At 39.6% G+C, this 15,230-nt stretch overlaps 1 protein-coding gene across 4 annotated transcripts in view; it reads right to left on the bottom strand.

Annotated features, from left to right (window-relative positions):
• Positions 1–15,230, bottom strand: part of sema6e (sema domain, transmembrane domain (TM), and cytoplasmic domain, (semaphorin) 6E) — a 150,012-nt gene that overhangs the window by 119,570 nt on the left and 15,212 nt on the right. For all 4 annotated transcript variants that reach the window (XM_040030639.1, XM_040030642.1, XM_040030640.1 and 1 more), the window contains exon 2: positions 11,325–11,412. The gene's annotated coding sequence lies outside the window, so the exon portion shown is untranslated. The remainder of the gene's footprint in view (positions 1–11,324; positions 11,413–15,230) is intronic.

Below are 15,230 nucleotides of genomic sequence, written 5' to 3'. Positions count from 1 at the left end.
CAACACCGGCATGGTTGGAGTTGGTATTATGCAGCTGGAAAGCATATCCAAAGCTTGTGCAGAGAACTGAGAAGACTGTAACAACCTCGGGGAGAAAAAAAAAAAAAAAAAATCCTCCCACTGTGCTCTACTTGTAAAAATAAACTCCCATGCTGCACTTTTACATATTCTACCCAAGCTTAGTAGGAGACAAAACACCAATAACGCTGGAATTTCAATCTACTCCTTTATGATACTATGTATGTTTTCTGAATTATGCATGTGACCTCTGAGTAGAAATCAAGCGATGAGTAATTTATGAGATTATGGGGTGGTAGAGTACCAGCAGTGTAAAAACTGGTAACAGATCTTAAACGAATTGAATATACACTATACAAGCCATCATCTAGTTTCTGTACAGTAAAAACAGTATAGTCAGAAAACGTGAACTTGAGATGAATGGCAAAAGATGTGAAATACTAGCTTTCAAAGTTATTCTGAAGTTGTTTAAGGAAGTATATAAATCTGCAGTCCGGCTCCAAGTTGTGGAAATAAAATTATGGTAAATTTCCCAAATCATTCTGCTGAGACTCAAAATTACAGCAAGGCTGTGCATTGAAGTCGTTTTTCAAGCTTGTGTGAAGCACAATGACCACAAGAATACACTTAAGAAGAAATGCAGCCCGCCCAAGCTTGCAGAATGGAAAAATAAAAAGGTTCACTCCCTTGTGTCCCTCTACCTGGGTTGTTTTCTCAAGAACAGGTTTTTTTCCACCTGGGGGCAGGTGCTAACAGCCAGGCAGGTAAGTAATGACACCTGTTTCCACCTGCTGGGTTGCAGTTGCTCTTTGCCAGCAGTTGCCTCACTTCTCCCTTTTTAGCACAGTCCCACGTCCATTTGGAAGCGGATGGAGCCCTACACACACACACGCACAAACACGCACTTGCATGCAATCACACACCCACGAGCTTGCAAATTTAGCCAAGTTATTTCATGGAACACTGAAGCACAAGCAGTGAGCACAGAAGGTAGACTATATGCTGCACAATGGCTGGTGAAAACAGTTGGTTGGTCTACAGCGGCGAACATTTCCAGAGCCTTTGGGTTTCTACTACGGATTGATTATCACTATGTTCACATTTAGTGACTCATCTCAAAGCCAGAAATACATTTGTTTCCTAAAAATGGAAGAAAAGGCTTCTGAAATAACAATTCAACCACAAAGAATGCCAGACTTAACAGTTTCTCGAAGCAATGAGTCATGCTTCGTCAAATGTAAATAACCCAAGAAATATTGAGCAAAAAGCTTTCTGCCGATACAGAAGTTTCTAAGTTATCATTTATTTCTGAGACATATCACAAGTACTTCTGATCTGTTTTTCAAAATCTTTTTAAATACACATTTTAGGCCTTTTAGACAATTCAAGTATGCCACTGATTTTGGACTTCACACATTATTCTGCAAACTGGACGTGTACTCCAAAAAAAAAGAAACAGGGAACCTTTATAGTGGGCCTATTTTCTCACACACACACACACACACACACACACATATATATAAATAAATAAATAATAGTTGTTTATATTAAACGTAACGAGTTTCAAAGACCCAGAGATCCTGCTGAAGACTTGGAAGTCGATGCACATCAGTCTGTTTTTCTTGCTGAATTGCTCCAATAATACATTTGTTTACAATAAAATGGTGTTACAGAGCGCCTCAGCAACCCCCCCTTTTCTTTTCTTTTTTTCTTTTTTTAAATAACATAGTCAGAGTATGTGCAAGTTATTCTTGCTATTCAAAAGCTCAAGACTGTTCCAATTATTTTGTGTTTCTGGCAGTTTTTTGGCTCAGTAAAATATGTGAACTGGGTCAGCACAATGTCAGTGAGAACAGGCAGGATTAATATGGTCATCTCAGACCATTTCTGGCTGCGAGTCCAGAAGCTACACCTACTGCTCAAGTATTCTGTCTGTGACATCAAATCAGAGGGAAGTTGTCTTAAAGGGAGGGGGATGGAAGTGAGAATGATGTGTTTAGAGCAGTGAAAGAGCTGCACCACAGCAAAGTATGAGATGTATATTTTTTTTTAGGAGTCAAAAAATCAATACATGAGCATAACAGTTCTCCTTACAGAAACCTTAAAACAGTTAAAAGCTCCAAATTGCATCATGGTCTCAATCCACTCATACACGATTCTCTAAGAACTGGTTTGTAACTGACGAGTAATAGATGTGCCCCCCCCCCCCCAAAAGAAAAAGCATATTTTGGGTTGGGAAAGTTGCTAGTTGATGCAAACACTGCTTGAGGACAAGTAAATGACTCCTGACATCCTGAGCTCCAAGTGCTGATGCCTTCATCTGAAGGGCACAAACAATCTGGTGTTCTTTAGCACCTTGTGTTGACAGGAGGCTGGGAGCCAAGAGCTGGACACCTCAGCAAAAACATGCTTGACAGGACAGGGTGAGTGTAATAGATTTGAAGTTCTCCTCTTGGAGCTGGAGAGTGTTAAATCACCATGGACATTGAGATGGTGGTTTGGAAGGTTTGGGCAGCTTTTGGTTTAAAATACTTTTTTTTTTTTTTTTTAAGTTTAAGGGTTTTAGCTTCACCGCTATGACTCTCACCATTATGAAAAACCTCCAACTGCACAGTCTCTGATCATCCTCTTTCCCCCCCGTATTCTTACCCAAGCTCAGTAAAGCAATCATCACAGCCCCGCAGTGCAAGAGCGTCTTAGCTATGGCAGATAAAGGCTGGGAGATTGTCAGTAATGACGGGTCCACCAGTGCTGAAACTTCCCATAGCTGCTTGTTTCAGCAGTAATTACGATGGGGGAAATGGTGCACCGTGACTGGCTCTAAAAAGCTTACCAAGCCTTTTGCTTGTGATGCCGTGTCAACTTTTATACGGTAGGCAAGTCAGTCGGATGAGTAAAAAGGGGACTTAAAAGCTAAACAAAACATGTGAAACAAAGAGGTAAAAAGCAGAGGCGGCAAGTTGTGTACTGAGTGATGTGGGGACTGACGAAAGGGAGGGGAAGAAGGGAAAAGGCCCTGGAGTGATGAATAGGGATGAGATTAGATCATTGATGCTCAGTATTCTCCAATCACAGAAGTTGAAGAGTGAAATGATAAGAAAGGTGAAAAGAAATACAAGAAAGAGGACAGACCGATGGGCTCTAAGAGGCAGGCGGAGTGATTGAAAATAACCGCAAACAGGAAGAAAGGACTGACAAGTAACTGGTGTGTGTGTGTGTGTGTGTGTGTGTGTGTGTGTGTGTGTGTGTGTGTGTGTGTGTGTGTGTGTGTGTGTGTGTGTGTCTGAAATGGTTCAGCTGTACCACAATGAAAAGAGAATTCTATCATCTTTTCTTCCCAGTGCCACTTTCTCTGAAGCTGGCCCTCAGTAATCACCTTCCTCACCCTCTCAACTGCTTCATCCTCGCCTTCTGTTCTTATCCCATCCGCCCACTCTCATCCCCTGATCTTTGAGGTACACAGGTGCTTATGAGGAGAGCGCTTAACCCCCCTCTCCATGGATCAGCCCTGCAGACGGTGTGTGCTGATGTGTGGAGAAATTCAGGAAGCGAACGGGAGCTGTAGAAAGAGTGTTCTGCTGCTTACGCCCACAAATGGGCAGAAATTGGATACTAAGTGCAGGAGTCAAGCCCGCCGAGAAGGGATGAATGAAAATGAACTTATTTCAAACACCCACACATATGTAAAGATATGGGACGGCCAATATTATTAAAAACGGTAGGTGTTGAGGTGTTCTGGAACAGAGGGGGGATGATCAGTCTCATGGTAACGATGGCTGAAAGTAGCTTAACTCAAATCACAGTGGTGCAGAGAAAAATGGCATTCAGGTAAATGTCTTTTTTATAAGATAAGAAATGAAAAAAAACTAGGTCATTCATATTCATTGGTTCTCATAGATATAAACACTTTTATTGAGGAAGAATACCCAAGAGGCTCAGAATGTATTTTTATGCAAGTAAATCACATTTGCATACTTTACAGTTGCACTGCTGAACCCCGGGATATGGAAAAAACAATTTACAAGCTGGGGTGCATGAGTTATCGTGATGAAACATTGAGTTGATTAGTTGCTCACAGAGTGTGGTGATGTAGCCAAAAAAATATTACCTCAATTTGATATACATGAGCAAGACAATAATAAAAAAACAAATAAATCACAACCATCTGTAGGGCTGGCATTGTTATACATACGAGTAATTATGGGTTAACTCATGTAGCTATGGACTTCGATACTTAATATTTCAGCCTCAAAACAGTAACAACACAAATGGAAGAGGAATGTACTCCATACAAACTAATTCATCTGCTCCTTTGTTTTGTTACATTCTGTTGTTGTTATATGTTAAACACCCGAGTAAAAGTCATAGTTCTCAGATAAGTTAAAGGTTCTCATTTCCAAAAGTCTCAAACAGCTACGCTAAACATTTGAATAAATAATCTAAAATGATTGGAGGTTTAACAAATAATGAAAATAATTGTTAGTGTAGCACACAGAAATCCCAACCGTGTCCTTTTTGCCACCGAGCTGTTGTTAATGTGTTGATATGCCCAAAAAAAAAAAAAAAAAGAAAGAAAAAAAAAAGAAAAATGGCAAATTGCTATTACTCTAATACAACAATCAGCAAACAAACTGATTACTTAAAAGCAAAGGGCATCAATTTAACCATCTTAATTTGTCAGCGACCAGCACTTCAATAAACAAGCTCCATCAAACTGAAGCTGAGCACATTTGCATTCCAGCAAACAGCTTGCAATTACCCGTTTAGATGGCATGCGTTGGCAATTAATATACCAATCTTCCTTAATGCCCCACCTAGGGAATTTGTAAACATCAATTTAAGAAATATGAGAGGCTCTCGGATAAAGTGCCTCCTGCTCTGCAGCAGTTACGGCATGCTCTTCGCAGTAAAAATATGATAATCTCATTGGAAGTTGAAAAGTTACATCTCCAAATCAACCAACTCTGCCCATCATTAACCCAGAAGGCAACATAGCTGGTTATGTTTTGACCCTTCGAGTTCGTCTGTCCTCAGGGCATCAGTTTTAAACACTTTGGCAGCTGTGTAACAAGATGTCAATGCAAGCGTGCTGAAACATGTTAGTCACAAAGCTTCACAGCATGTAGTTGCAATCAAAATGCAGGTCAAGTTTGGAAGGTTGGTGTGGTTTGACCCACACAATAAAGGAGCCAGAAAGCAGGGAATCCACAGACCTCCTGGACAATACTCACTCTGTTACATGACTGTTTGTACTTTTGATGTTAACTAGGCGTGTAATAGTTTGTTACGCCTCCATATGATACATCTTTGACATTGTTTTAACCTTTATAATGTGGCTTGAATAAGAAGTTCACCTGGCCCAAGTGCATCTCCTGGAAGCAAAATATAAAATCACTTCATTTACTGTACCTGCAGGGTGGATGCCAATAAAACCTAAAGCTGTGTACTTGACATCCATGTGATCCCTCTCCATTTAATAATAATAATGATGATTTTTTTCTTTAACATAGAAGTACACATAAACTCAGATTGTTAAACTTTCCTGTAAGCACCAACCTTTGTTTCAAAGCCATCGGCCAGTGCTATCTGAGCTCAATATGCCAAAATTAAACCATTTAAACCTTAAAGCATATTAAAAACAAAACAAAAAAAAAAAGAACACATTAAACTTTTCTGCTACGGTTCAGACCAAAGTAAGCAGATTGCAGGTCTTCTGCACCATGAGCATATTGATAGCATCTAAAATCCATTTAAAGTAAGCGGTACTAATGACATAAAATGAACGCAATGAAACTCCATAACAGCAGTTACTAAGGAAACCATGGTTAATTACATAATCCTCCTAGTTGAGCTAAAACTAACCAACCTTCATGAAGGGTTACCCCAGGGTGAAGCTTAGAAAAGCTTATTGATATCTTGCACCCGCTTGGTTAAAGGGGTGTGAATTAGATCTGACTGACGCAATATATATTGACTGCACACTTCCCTGAACACCAAAACAAGGAATCATGTAAAATTCTAACCCTGTGCCTCCTCCTCCCCAAGAGTCCACTTAAAGTAATTACCATGTTGATGGTGAATAGGGAGTACCAATAAACTTGCAATCCTGGTTCCTTGTAGTCAAGACCTTAAATAAAATAAGTTATTAAAGCCATGAAAATATTTTTTTTTAAAAAGCTATATTTAAAAAGCCAGACAAAATCCAAATAAAGAAGGATACACAATGGCCTAAAGGGTTTGAGTAGCTTAAAGAAAGACGAAATACAGTGTGACCATTGACTCAGTTTTTTTCTTGGGTTGTTTTTAGCCAATATTTTCTTAAATTAAAGGACAGCTGGCATCAGCAGTCTACTGAAATACCAAGTAAGTCTGTAAGAAAAAAAAGAAGAAAAAAAAAAAGGATTTACAAGCCATTTCGAGTTATTTCTATCAAGACTTATGTAAAACTACTTAAAACTGATTTCTGACATTGGCAAATAAGAATTGGAATTATTTTAAAAATATATCCTTGAAGTGTGTCTTTCATTTTTCTCAATTTCATTAGATTAATCTATTCCAAGTAGTAAAAAAGCATTTTTAAACACAAACTGAGACATTATGGCTTCAAGGATGCAAAGAGCTTTTGTTGCCACGAGCTGTGTGTCGCAACACACATGCAAACTCACATGCAAATTAAGTTCCCATCTGACTTTTCAGAGTGAACATGCGTAGTGCTTGTCAACACATCACAAAGCCAACTACACACTACTACACAAAATTTCAATAGCAGACATTTTTCTTCATCTGGAATGATCTCACTCTAATCTCTCTGTCATCTGAGAATTTAACAAAGGATCAGCATTCAAAGGCATTTCCAGCAAATTAGACAATTTGCCAGCAGAATAAAGAGTAATGGACAAAAAAAAAAAAAACTAAAACTGGCACAGAACATCAGTGCTGAAGCTCTAACAAAGACTAGTCTAATGACAGAACCAAAATCTTGAGCACCTGTGAGTCCAACTGGGCAATGCTAAATTGATGACAACCTGCTAAGACTCGGCCAACATAAAAGGAACGCGTAGAGAAAAGAGTTCAAAATCTATTGATCTTTCAAAGTAAACACACTTTCTAAAATAATAGGGAAAAAAAAAAAATAACACTTCCCTTTTCGTTGTGCATTTTGGCAGTAGTTCTTACAAAAGTTAAAAAACCTAGCATGATTGATTTTCTAAAGAGGTAAAAGCATACATAAGCTTTTAGTGTTTTTATCACGAATCTTGCATCATTTGTGTGTCTATTATTACTTTGCATGTTGGTGCCCCACATTGTTGCATAAGGGTATTGTTTTTTATTTTTATATAGAAATCATACTCCAAAAAAGCCACCACCTCTAAGGTCTTGTCTTTACGATCAACAAAGTCTCTCCTTTGAGACCACAAATTCTTCAGTGTCACCTCATAAACAGCAAAAGAAATAGCTGAGGTGAACCCCTTGCAGTCTTTGCTTGCGGTGGACCCAATTTTCTCCCACCTCCTCTAGTCCCTGTATCCTTGTAACTTTGAAGTCCAGCCAGCTTTGAAAAAGGCTGCAATCTCCCTGCCATGACCAGGCAGAGGATTAGCCAAGCCCTGCAGGACCGAGTGGAAAGAGGACGAAAGAGGGCTGGAGGAGGAGAAACGCCATTTTCCACAACGGTTGTATATGTGCAAGCAGCTCTCCCTCCAGCCAGAGCCGTGGGGGATTAGCAAGCTACTAAGGAAGCAGAAAACAGACCTCCAAGCCCCCTTTTTCATGACTTCCACAGAAACCAATTTACAGCAGAGAACTGGGGGAGGCCGCTAATTCTCCCCATAACCGCCTCCTGCTTCAACTCAAAATCCTTGTTGTGTCACTCACAAAAATCTGCTTTTGTGAAACTGCAAACATTTTCAGAATACCAAACTCAAGGAAGCACGCATCTACAAAGGATTCAATTATTGATATGGGAACTTCATTGACTCAAAAGTAACATTTCAATGTTCACAGAGCAGGGGAAAATAAGCAGTTAAGCTCCTAATCTCACCATCACACTTGATACGATCGGTCACGGTCACCCTGGAAAGTTTGTTTTCCCCATTGTGAGGCAAAACAAAAGAGATTACTCATCTTTTATCCATATTAAGTGGTAATATTTGTCTACACTTTGAGCTTGTATATTTGCAAGTTGTGCATTCATTGTATCACAAACAAAATGCATTAAAAGCAGACCGTATTGTGCAGTGTGCTAAGTACGTGTCTAAATGTGTCACAGTGAGCTAATGACAAAAGCGTGCATTTCAGAGGAACTTAGCAAAGAGGTCAGGACATTTCCTCTACGAGCGGAGGAATTCAAAAAGACTATCAAGCATTCACCAGTTACGGTACAACAATAAACACATTACCAGCACCTCATTGAACTTAGTAAATCTACAGGATCTCAGGATATAATACAGCAGCAAGTAACAGCAGCATAGCTTCAAAGAAGCAACAATGAGCCTTGGTTTAAAAGAAAAGGCAGATCCATATACTGCTGCTTTCCCATCAGCGCTTTTCAAGTAATGGGGTCTTTTGTCTTATCTGTGACTGAAAGGAGCTTGAGGACTTTGGCCTTCATCCCTTTGTTGTTACAGAGTCTCTTGTGGAAACGGCGGATTGGCCCATAGGCGTGGGTGTGTGAGGAAGAGCTAGGCGGCCATGCAAGCACATCAGACTTGAGCGGTCTTAATAAAGCTTCCCTCTATCCACCCCTGAGATCTCCTCACCCCAATTATTCGCCTGACACCTCTACCCTCCTCCATCTCCTCTTATTTCTCACAGCAACCCCCCCCCCCCCCACCCTCAGCTCACCATCCAGTTCCCAGCTCTGATCAAGGCTGTCCCTTTGCTGTGCTCAAAGCCCCAGAGGCCTGTACAATATCGGGCTGCTGGTGGCGTTTGCTTCACAGTCTGCTGCTTGAATTGCATCAGGAGTGTGTCTCTTCTAGTATTGACATAAAATCACTACTGTTCAGCCAGCAACAGTGGAAAGTTCACTCCAAATTTAAAATAAAGTCTCATTTCTTTCCACAATCCAGAGAGAATCAAGAAGACATGACCAAATAAGATATTCTCACAGAAACCCTTAAACACTGGGTTTAAGAATGTGCATGCTGACACCTGATACTTCCCAGTGTTTAGAGAGCCCAACATTGTACAGTGCAGCAAAGATGAACAAGACTCTTAACTTATGTTTACATTCAGTTTCCCTGTCTATTATTAACTGGCATGAATAACAGTAAACGTAAACTATGGAAAATAGCATACATAAGTCCATCATGCATCTGTATTCACACATACAATGCAGTTCAGTACTTTTCTAGACATTTTCTGATGCAGGTGCAAACATCCAAAACAGTTTGTTGGAACATTAAACAGATTAAATGGTCTTTATGCAGAGAGTTACATAGTACAAAGTCTGTGTGTTGTACGATTTGCACTAATGCAGGAACAGCATGGTTAATAGTTCAGCAAATTCACAGCCAGCTAGTGGTTACCTCCTGCAGACTCTGCCGAGGCAGCACCCTTGCCTGACAAAAACTCCTGCTGTGGGTCCTGAAGTGCAAAAGGGCAATTGTGCACAGTGTGCTGACCTTTTTCTTCCAAAAATGTATGCAGTACATGTGTGAAAATGACTATGAACTGAAACCTGAGTAATTTTACCTCCCTGCAACATCAGATCTTACTCTTAGGGTTGCTAGAAAAGTTTTTCCAACTTAAAGCTGTGCAACTAAGTGAGTGCCTCGTGTGTCTAATAATCCCTCAACAGTGTGAGCTGAAAAATAAACCGGATGTGCACAAAAACTTCAGCTCACCGCAAAGAAAATTAGGAGCATAAATGATGACATGCTAATAGAGCAAAGAACATAACAACGAGTCTAAAAACCAAAACAGCTCATGAGAAGACCACAACAAAACACTCCCATTTCTTTGCGGTTCTGTCTGCCATTTTTGAGACATTTTATGCTTTTACCTTCAGATGCTTTCAAGGTCACAGCAGGGCTACATCTGGCCAGCCATCTGTCTCCAGCCTTCCCATGAGGCATCCTGTCATCGGCACTCCTTGGCCCTGTCCTCTACTGTCCACATTCAAGCTCACAAGGGAAATGCTTGGCCAGACACAATAGCTTTTCAGTGATGCTACAAGTTTCTGATGCATTTGTTCAGTTGTTCTCCCCATTGACTACCTGTCTACCTGACAACAGAGCTCACAGCACCAGAAAACATTGACATGGTCTACACTAGACATGTGCCAATTTGCAATTATCGAGTATCAATGAATGAAGAGACTTTGGACATTTTTTCCCCCTGAGGACATTAAGTAACAGTGATGATGAGCACTCTAAATCAACATAAGGAACCAAAACTTCTTGATTTAAAGTAACCATTTCCCATCTGTCCATTCTAACAAATGCGCTGTGCAATCTGACAAACTCTACATTTTCATTTTCTGGCAATGTAGGCAAAAAGTCCCATATGTCATCAAATTCAACAACTGCCATTAACAGAGCTTCATCAAATTCAAACCAGTGAGAGCAAAAACAGAAATATAGAAATCTTGACCACTCAAGCACTTTTGCAAGAAAAGTTATTTTTCATCCATTTCAAGTGTGGTTTTAAATGTTACTCAAGAACACAACTTGCAAACTCAAACCATGAGCTCAGTCCTTCACACTTTCTACGTATCACTGTAATATGTGGTTCTTATGCACGCTCTGACTAAATCAGAGGTTCTCTAAATTTATGAATGCCCCCTATTTCGAAAACAAAAAAAGTTCATGCTCAACACCTCACAATTTATGTGATTTGCAAGAAAAAAAGTTTATATTTTAATTGAATAAAGGAATACTATCAGCAAAGTCTTTACCTAAAAATAGCAAATTCATTCAGTTGCTTAGCCCACCAGTTAAAAACCAGTGGACTAAATTAAGTTTGTCCTTGGATAATGCTGTATGACAAATGTGTTAAAGCTGGTTCCTTACCTTTGATTAAATTAATTAGATAGATACAGTGCTGTATGCTCAATCACCTATTTTTAAAAAAGCAGCAGTAGCAGTGTTTCCATAGACCATCCATTAATTAAGTGTCCTCTGTAGATGCCTCATGAAAGTAGAACTTTCACTGTCACATATATTCAATTCAATCTAAATACTGCATTTGAAAGATCAGTGAATAGTGACTCCGTGCCTCATCAAATCAAATCTTATTTAACTTTTAATTACATTGGATCCATTTAGAAAGTCACACTTTTAGAAAGAAGCAGCAAAGCTTACCTTAACTTTTCAAACAGTCTGCTGAATCCAGTGATCCACCAAACAGGTAACTAGACCAGCTTGGTACACACTCCAGCTGTCAGTGAATCTGTGAATGAAAAATAAGAGATGACTCTTAGATCTGTGTACATCTCAGACATAATGCAGGACGGCTTACGGTGATGCAGCCTAAGCCTTGAAAAACAGTCATAGTAGTCATGTTGCATTCTCCATCACAAATCTCTAAAACTCCAAAGTATAGATAACAATGACAAGTATCCATTGCTGGGTGTCCTATTCACTTTCATCAGAAAAATGCCAGAATGTGAAATGAAAATGTGAATCAACTTGCTTTGAACTCTGAGGAAAAGACGTTGCTGGAAATGCTGTTCGCATGACAACAGGTTGCTTTTGCAATAAGTGAACAAAATCTTTTGACAAATCCAAGAGCCCAAACTTGCCAAATCTGATGATGGCATCTCAGCTCACAATCTGCTCTGGCAGTCTGCTCCCAGAAAAACGTCTTCACCTTGCCAGTGCACAAACCTAAACAGAGCTTTATACAGCCTGATATTACCAAAAAAAAAAAAAAAAAAAAAAAACCCATTCCATCTGAGCTGAAAGCTGAAATGTAAAATTCTGAGTCACCGATGCATAAAAGTTGACAAGTGATTATCTTTCTTTTAGAAGGATGTAGTTCCTGATCCTATAGCAAAAGTATTTAATTTGCTTTATCATATAGCCATAGGGAGTATGTAGAGTCTCAATTATTAAACCAGCAATAACTATTAAGCATTTTTGTGAAATACTGTGTAATATAATGACCTAGTTGGATCTCCACCTGTCCCAATATTAATTCAGACAAATGGTGATGACTGAGGTTTAGACCTTTACACCCTGCAAATTTCAAGTAGCAGAGCCCAGAAAGACTTGCAGAGGCAGCATCCTCTGGATTAGCAAACACTCCAGCTGGCAGCCACATGCTGATGATGGTTCAGTTAAGGTTAAGGCATAGCCAGCTCGCCAGCATATTTTCTTCTCTCTCAAGCTCTCACTGTTTTGACAAAAGGACCACAAGTCCCAAATGGAAAGTAGAACTGCTGTGCATCAGTAACAGCCTATACCAGCTATTGTGACACCATTAGGCGTGCGGTCATTATTTTCTTGTATCAGTGGTATGTTGACAATAAGGATCTGTGTTTGGTATTTGTTGGAACTTACAATACTGTCTGAGAAAAAACACAAAACTTCAAAAAGGAAGATAAGGGCTTGTGGAAAACAAATTCCTTTGCCTGAGCTACAAAGCTATCTCTGGTGCACTTTCAAGACTTTAAATTGCCCCTAAATGCATCTAGAAGATTTTAGTACTGTGTTCTTGTGTTTTTACCAGAACTAAGGAAGATTTAAATACCATACATCAGGCTATCTGGTAGATTCGTGCAACATGTCTAGAAATGGGGGGAAAAATTGTCACAAAATATACAACTCAGTATTGTGTGGCAATTGCTACATAAATATATAAAATATCAAATATATTACCTAAGGTTGCAAACGGTGTAAATTGCATTTTCAATACTGACAAAAAAAATCAAAAAATAAGCCCTGACATTAAAGAGAAGTACTGGAGATTTTTCTTCTTAGTGTTATATTAATCTGTCCTGAGCGTGTGACGAGCATGAAAGAGAATCCCTGATCATTAGAACTTTGGACTAGTCTGGGCTCACACTCAGCTCTTAATAAAACCCATAAACTATATCCTTCTAATAGAATAATTTCAAAACCACAACTGGGAGCTACAGCTGAAGGAGTAATCAAATTGATGCCTCATCTCTGGACTGGATGTTTACTTGTTTTCTTATTTGCTTGCTTTGGCAAATTCAAGCTTTTAGTCATTTCAGTATAAAGAATCAATTACGGTTATATCGACTCCTCCAAGCTCACGCCTGGGGAACGACTTTTCAAGTGACCAAAGTAAAGAAATGCACCACAATGAGACTGGAGATGACACCATTATTTCTCAGTTCCAATGAACAAAACACACCACATGCACATTTTTTCAGATCAATAGTGGGGAGGAGTGATTAGCAGTTCTTAATGACTATTTAATTATACTAAAAAGAACAAACTTTCAGGTTGCACGGAAAGCAAAAAGCCTCAGTGTGAACGCTCACATCTTCTCTAACTCTCAGCCTTTGGTTAATCATCCGAGTTCGCTGTAGGAATATTTATTCGCTTTTTTATTCACTTTTCATATCACTCCAGAGTGTATGATCTGGGCTGTGACAATTCATGTGATGACTCAAAGCTGAAAGCCACTAAAATATTTAGGCCAATCACACATTGAACTTATTCTCACCTTATTTTTAAACTAATATTTTACTCTTTTTTTTTTTTTTTTAAATAATACAAGCTCTTGTCAATAAGGCCGTTTTACAACTAATTTACACAGACATTAACAACATGATCAACCAAAACCATAACAATGGGTAAGATTAATTTTTTAGTTGAACAATTGACAACATTGTTAAACGTGTTCACTTACTAGTAGTTCAGTAAAAGGACACAAGGACATGTTGTGCTGCTTCCTCAAGCAGAAACAAGCCAACTTCAAATATCAAATCCACCCTGATGGGGGAAACTCAAGTTTAAAGGGTTTCCCATCAGTACAAGGGATCATGAGGTTTTATAGTGATGATGAGTGTCATGTTTCAGTCTTATTTGTGACCTTTCTTTTTCACTTGAGGAGATGGGAGACATTTAAATGGCATTGTCCCACTGCAGATACTCTATAAGGATGAACTTTTTAGTCATAATCACAGTTCTGTGCATTATTCTGCTCTCCCTGTGCTAGTCATTTTAACAGATCAAATTCAATTTATGGTAAACAAAGTCAGTGACAACTTTCTGAAGTTTACAGTAATTGAAGGACTCATTTTATCATGCCTTTGATTTTGTTTATTGTTTATTCCAACTTTAGCATTGTTGCCATATTCTGGTTAGTGTTTACCAGAACATGGTTACTGAAAGGAATGATTAATTACTCGTCTGGCTGTGAAAATAAAGAAAATTGTTCAGCCTTTTAGGTGACTGTCAAGCACTTTGAACACCGCTAATTGAATGACTGATATAACTGTCAATGGCCACTGCAGTTGTGCAATTTTGAACAACTAATAAATCTATCAGAGGAACTAGGGAGTGTTGCCTCGTCCATCTTCTACCAAATGGCAAACAGACCACACTCCTGCCCTTTCCTCACTCAGCTGCCTATTAAAAGGGAAACATGTGGTCTAGTGTCTTGTTTCAGGGAAAGTGAAAACATACGCCCGCTGAGGTACACAGTTGAGCAGAGGAGTTGCGCATGTTGTGACAAAGAGTGGCTTTTCCCTTCCCTTGTACCGCATTCTCTCACTGCGAATCGCCACATGGGGTAAGGGTAAGTGGTTTGACCAGTCCCTGCAATCACTAGGCAAGGCCCCCTACCTTGATAGCCATTCAAGGAAATCAATCAGTATTCAGGTCATGAAATGGGGATGCCCCCTTAACACACAACCTCTGACCCATGCAGGGTTCTACTCCGAGAGCGTGACAGGGATTTGTGCTGCCAGTGTCTGCTGCGTGTCCGACACTAACAAAGTCCTTGTGTTGAAGGGAGGAGCGTGGCCTGACCCTGTCCACCTCTGACACAATAATTCCAGCTGAGGAGTTCAAGGTGGCCTGACCTGCAGCTGAACCAGTCTATGGAAACATGGCTACAAGCTCTAGTTGAGCCTTTTCCTCCATCCCCTAGAGTTCCATGGAGAAACAAGGGGTGTGCTCAGGTTTCGCGAGCAATGCCGTAGCGTAAATCGCCACATTTATTCCTTCATATTTTACTTAATATCTGAACAGTTGGAAAGCCTTCTTTCTGTCATGGGAAGTACATGGGGG

The sequence above is a fragment of the Simochromis diagramma genome, unplaced genomic scaffold (genome assembly GCF_900408965.1).
Source record: "Simochromis diagramma unplaced genomic scaffold, fSimDia1.1 OVJJ01000361.1, whole genome shotgun sequence".
NCBI lineage: Eukaryota > Metazoa > Chordata > Actinopteri > Cichliformes > Cichlidae > Simochromis > Simochromis diagramma.
Note: the sequence above shows the minus strand (reverse complement) of the source record. Positions and strands in the feature narration are given on the sequence as shown.